Below are 8,069 nucleotides of genomic sequence, written 5' to 3' on the forward strand. Positions count from 1 at the left end.
TGAATAAATGCACAGCTTATAAAATCACACACAAATGCACACACACACACACATGGCTAACTGTGAGAGAATGCACAGAATGGAACAGCACCCACACACACAATCACACACACAACTCACTGTGATTCAATGTTCAGCTTCTACAAGAGCACTCACACATACACACGGCTCACTGTGACTGAATGCGCAGCCTATACCAGCACACACACGAAAACACACAGCTCACTGTGATTCAATGCCCAGCCTATACTTGCACACACATGCACACTCACAACACACCTCACTGTGACTCAATGCTCAGCCTATACCAGCCCAGAGGTATTCACAAACACACACAGAGCTCACTGTGACTCAATGCACATTAACTTGAAGCAAACAACACACACACACACACATATACATGGTTCTCTGTGACTCAGTTCACAGTCTATACTAGCATCACACCCACACTCACAGCTCACTGTGACTTACTGCACCACCTATATAGGCACACACATACACACAAATCCATAGACACCCACGGCTCACTGTAACTCGGTGTACGTCTTGTACCGGCAACACAAACTCACAGCCAAACTGTGACTCAATGCTCAAACTATATCAGCACATGCACACGCAAACAGCTCACTGTGAATCAATTGACCGCCTATACCATCACAAACACATAAACAGCTCACTAGGAGTCAATGCATAGCCTATGTCTGCATGCATACACACACACACACACACACACACACATGGCCGTGACTCAGTTCACAGTCTGTACCAGCACATAATCACACATGGCTTACTGTGACAAAACACGCAACCGAACACAGCACATGTGGACACACACACACCCAGAGACACACATGACTCACTGTGACTCAATGCACTGTCCATATTTGCACAGACACACACACACAGATGGCTCACTGGGACCCTGTGCACAGCCTATACCAACAAACCCTCACAGACACTAACGGAGCACTGTGACTCAATGCATAGCCTATATCAACAGGCATACACACACACACACACAAATACGGCAATGTGACTCAGTGCACAGCTTATAACAGAACACATGCATGCACACACACAAAAACAAACATGGCTCACTGATACTCAATCCACAGTCTCTAAGAGCACACACACACTCACACTCAAACCTCACTGTGTCTGAACACACAAGCTATACTATTACACACTCACACGGACACTGACACACATGTCACTGTGACTCAATGCACAGTCTATCTCAGCACACACACACAGACATACAAAGCTGAGACTCAATGTCCAGTGTACACCGGAACAGACATACACACCTCACTGTGACTCAATGCACAGCCTATACCAGCACACAAACACACACATGCACACACACACACGGCTAACTGTGACTCAATGCCCAGCATAAACCTGAAAAGACACACACTATCAGACACAAACATCACTGTTTCTCATTGAGTGGCTTTTACCACTGCACATAAACACAAACTCACACACACACCTCACTGTGACTCAATGTCCAGCCTATATGTTCACACACATGCACAATCACACACACACAGCTCACAGTGAATCAATGCAAAACATATAGCCACACAACATGCACAACCACACACAAACTCAATGTGAATCAATGCATAGCCTATACCAGCACACATGCATGCACACACACAGACTCAATGCACAGTCTATAGAGTGACACACAGAAACACATGGCTCAGTGTTACACAATGCCCAGCCTCTAGCAGCACACACACACAGACACAGCCACACACATGCCCGGATCACTGTATCTCAATGTACATCTTATACCAGAACACACACACACACACACACACAGCTCATTGTGAAACAATGCAAAATGTATACCAGCAGACACCCACACACCCACACTCACAGTTCAATGTGAATCAAGGCACAACCTATAAAAGCACACATGTATGCACACACACACACAACAAACTGTGACTGAATGCCCAGTATGTAACAGCACTCACACACACTCATACACACCTCACTGTTAACCAGTGTGCAGCTTCTACAAGCACACTCACATACACACATGGCTCACTGTAACTGAATGTGCACCCTATATCAGCACACACACAAACACACACAGCTCACTGTGCTTCAATGCCCACCCTATACTTGCACACACATGAACACTCACACACACACCACACTGTGACTCAATTCTCAGCCTATGCCAGCCCAGAGGTATTCAAAAACACACACAGAGCTACTGTGACTCAATGCACATTACCTAACAGCACACACACACACACACAAACATACACTGCTCATTGGATTCAATGCACTGTCTAAACCAGCACACACACACACAAACACACACACATATATGACTCACTGACTCAATGCACAACCTGTACTGGCACACACACAAGGCTTACTGTGACTCAATGCAGAGTCTACACCAGCATACAAACACATGGCTCACTGTGACTCAATGTAATGCCTATGCCAGCACACACACACAGAGACACATGCATGGCTCTCTCTGATTCAATGCACGTACTATACCATCACAAACACACACACACACACACGCACAGTCACTGTGACACAATGCAGACCCTATACCACAACACCCATGCAAAGACACATATGCACGGCTCTTTGTGACTCTATGCACACCCTATACTATCACATACACACATTCACACATGGCTCATTGTGAATCAGTGCACAGTCTGTAGTTCCAGGTGTACACACACAGACACACCCCTCAGTGACTCAATGCAAAGCCCATACCATCACACACACACACACATACACACACAGCTCACTGTGAATCAGTGTACAGTCTTCAGCTCCATGTACATACACACACAACACACCTTAGTGAATCAATGCAGAGACCATACCAGCATACACACACACATACACACACCTGAGACTCAATGCTCTGCCTATTCCAGCACACTCACACACACACGCACGCACATGGCTCACTGTGATTCAATACCAGCCTGTACCTGCACACACACACACTCTCACACACACCGCCGTGTGACTCAATGCAGTTTATACCACCACACAGACACACACACACACACACCTCACTGTGACTCAACGCCAAGCCCATACAAGTAAACAGACACACACAACCATGGCTCACTGAGACTCAATGAACAGTGTATACTAGCACATACAAACACATGGTTCAATGTGAGTCAATGCATAGCCTATACCCGCACACACATACACAGAAACACACCTTAATGTGGCTCAGTGCACAGCCTATAGCAGTACACACACACACACACTGCTCAGTGATTCAATTCAAATCCCATATCAGCATACACATACACTCACCTAGGTGTGACTCAATTCTCAGCCAATAGCAGCACACACACACATCTTACTGTGACTCATGCAGACTGTACAAAACCAAATACACAAATACTAACACATGGCTTGGATTCAATGCACAGTCCATACCAGCAAAGGCACACACACCACACCACACTGTGACTCAATGCTCAGATTATACCAGCACACACACAAGGCTCACTGTGTCCTAGTGCACAGAATATAACATCACACACACACACTCACACCCCACACTGTGACTCAATGCACAACCTGTACCTACACATACACACACACACCCCTCACTGTGACAAAAAGTGCAGCCTATACCAGCACACACACACACACCTCAATCTGACACAATGGTCAGCCAATATCAGAACACGCAGACACACACACACATCACTCTGACTCACTGCACATCCTATACCAGTGCACTCACACACACAAACACATGGCTGACTGTGAATCAATGCACACTATACCAGGACACACACACACACACACACACACGGCTCCATGTGACTCAGTGCACCGGATATGCTAGCAGACATACACACACAGAGAAGCACATACGGCAAACTGTGAGTCAATCCACAGCCCATACCTCCACACACGCACACAAACTGACACTCAAAAACACAGCTCAGTGTGATTCAATGCAAATCCTATACCAGAAAGTGCACACACACACACACACAAACCTCCCTATGAATCAGTGCATAACGTATAACATCACACACATACACCTCACTGTGACTCAAAGTGGTGCCTCTCCCTGCACATACACACACAAACAACTCAATATGACTCAATGTGTAGACTGTACCAGCACACACACACACACATGTGCACACACACCTCAGTGTGCCTCAATTGTCAGCCTATACCAGAACACACGGACACACACACCTCTCACTCTGACTCAATGCACAACGTATACCAGCGTGTACACACACTCACATGGCACAGTGAATCAATATATAACTGCACACACACACACACACAGACATGCACAGATGCAGGCCTCACTGTGACTCAATGCACAGTCTATACCAGTACACACAAACACACCAACACGCACTCACACCTGGCTCAATGGTACTGAAACAATCGCATATACCAGCACACACACACACAGCTCACTGTGACTCAATGCAGTCTGTATCACCACACACTCACACACAAACCCATGAGTCAATAAACCCCATACCAACACAATAAAGCCTATACCAGCACACAAACACACATGCACACACACACACACGAGACTGTGACTGAAAACGCTTCCTGTACCAGCACACAACACACAAACACCTCACTGTGACTCAATGCACAGCCTATACGAGCACACACATACACACAAAGCTCACAGTGACTCAATACAGAGTCTATACCAGTGCACACACAGACACACACACACACACAGCCCACTCTGTCTCAATGGTCATCCAGTGTCAGCACACACACACACACACACAAACACACACACTCGTTCAGGTCAAAGTGGATAAAACCACAGTCCACACCATCACAGACACACACACACTGCACTACTCACTGTGACTCAATGCACAGTCTACACCAGCAAATACACACACACACACACACCTCCCACACATTTAACTGTGACTCAGTGCTGTGACTATACCAGCTCCCCACACACACATGGTTCACTGTGACTCAGTGCACAGCCAATTACTGTACACACACACACAGATACACACACATATTGCTCAGTTTGACCTAACAAACTGTCTGTAGCACCACATACACACATCCACACCTCAGAGACTCAATGATCAGCCTGTAACATCACACACACACACGCATACACAAATACACATACACCCACAGATACGACTCGCTGTGATTCAATGCACAGCCTATAACACCACACAGAGACACCCATCACTCTGACTCAAACCGCAGCCTGTACCTGCACATACACACACAAAGAACCACCTTCTGGTACTCAATTCACAGCCTACTGCAGCACAAACACACACACACAAACACAACCATCACTGTGACTCAATGCACCTCCTATGACAGCATACACACTTGGCTCACTGTGAATCAATGCACAGCCTATACAAGAACACACACACACCAACACGCACTCACACATGGCTCACTGGTAGTCAGTCAATCGCCTATACCAGGACACACACACACAGCTCGCTGTGACTCAATGAAGTCTGTATCACCACGCACTCACACACACACCCATGATTCAATAAAACCCATACCAGCACAATAAAGCCCATACCAGCACACAAAATCACATGCACACACACACACACCTGACTGTGACTGAGAAAGCTTTCTGTACCAGCACACACACACAGAAACACCTCACTGAGACGCAATGCACTGCCTATACGAGCAAACACTTAAACACACAGCTCACAGTGAATCAATACAGAGTCTATACCAGCAGACACACACAGAGCCCACTCTGTCTCAATGGTCATTCAGTGCTAGCACACACTAACACACACACAGATACACACACACACTCGTTCATGTCAAAGTGGATAAAAACACAGTCCACACCATCACAGACACACACACACTGCACTACTAACTGTGACTCAATGCACAGTATACACCAGCAAATACACACACACATGCACACACATCTCCTACACATTTAACTGTGACTCAGTGCTGTGACTATACCAGCTCCCCACACACACATGGTTCACCATGACTCAATGCAGAGCCAATAACTGTACACACACACACACATACACACACATATGTCTCAGTTTGACCTAACGATGAGTCTGTAACACCACATACACACATGCACACCTCAGTGACTCAGTGTTCAACCTGTACCATCACACACACACACACATACAAAAATACACATACACACAAAAATACGGCTCGCTGTGATTCAATGCACAGCCTATTACACCACACAGAGACACCCATCTCTCTGACTCAAACCGCAGCCTGTACCTGCACATACACACACAAAGACCCACCTTCTGTGACTCAATTCACAGCCTACTGCAGCACACACACACACAAACACAACCATCACTGTGACTCAATGCACCTCCTATACCAGCATACACACATGGCTCACTGTGGATCAATGCACAGCCTATACAAGAACACACAAACACACACTCACACATAACTGACTGTGACTCAGGGAACCACCTATAGCAGCACACACACACACACACAAACATACACGGCTCTCTTGGACTCAATGCACTGCATATACCAGCACACACACACACACACACACACACATATATGACTCACTGACTCAATGCATAGCCTGTACTGGCACACACACAAGGCTTACTGTGACTCAATGCAGAGTCTACACCAGCATACAAACACATGGCTCACTGTGACTCAATGTAATGCCTATGCCAGCACACACACACAGAGACACATGCATGGCTCTCTCTTATTCAATGCACGCACTATACCATCACAAACACAAACACACACACACACGCACAGTCACTGTGCCACAGTACACAGCCTATATCACAACACCCATGCAAAGACACATATGCACGGCTCTTTGTGACTCTATGCACACCCTATACTATGACATACACACATTCACACATGGCTCATTGTGAATCAGTGCACAGTCTGTAGTTCCAGGTATACACACACAGACACACACCTCAGTGATTCAATGAAAAGCCCATACCATCACACACACACACACATACACACACAGCTCACTGTGAATCAGTATACGGTCTTCAGCTCCATGTACATACACACACAACACACCTTAGTGAATCAATGCAGAGACCATACCAGCATACACACACACATACACACACCTGAGACTCAATGCTCTGCCTATTGCAACACACACACACACACACAGCTCACTGTGATTCAATACCAGCCTGTACCTGCACACACACACACTCTCACACACACCGTCATGTGACTCAATGCAGCTTATACCACCACACAGACACACAGACACACACACACACCTCACTGTGACTCAATGCCAAGCCCATACAAGTAAACAGACACACACAACCATGGCTCACTGAGACTCAATGAACAGTGTATACTAGCACATACAAACACATGGCTCAATGTGAGTCAATGCATAGCCTATACCCGCACACACATACACAGAAACACACCTTAATGTGGCTCAGTGCACAGCCTATAGCAGTACACACACACACACCGCTCACTGATTCAATGCAAATCCCTTATCAGCATACACATACACATACACTCACCTAGGTGTGACTCAATTCTCAGCCTATAGCAGCACACACACACACCTTACTGTGACTCATGCAGACTCTACAGCACCAAATACACAAACACTAACACAGGGCTGGGATTCAATGCACAGTCCATACCAGCAAAGGCACACACACCACACCACACTGTGACTCAATGCTCAGATTATACCAGCACACACACATGGCTCACTGTGTCCTAGTGCACAGCATATAACATCACACACACACCCCACACTGTGACTCAATGCACAGCCTGTACCTACACATACACACACACACACCTCACTGTGACAAAAAGTGCAGCCTATGCCTGCACACACACACACCTCAATGTGACACAATGGTCAGCCTATACCAGAACACGCAGACACACACACATCACTGTGACTCAATGCACAGACTATACCAGCGTGCACACAAACACACAGCACTGTGACTCAATGTACAATGTATACCAAAACACACAAGCATACACACACA

Source organism: Grampus griseus, assembly GCF_964374135.1.
Source record: "Grampus griseus genome assembly, chromosome: Y".
Classification (NCBI taxonomy): Eukaryota; Metazoa; Chordata; class Mammalia; order Artiodactyla; family Delphinidae; genus Grampus; species Grampus griseus.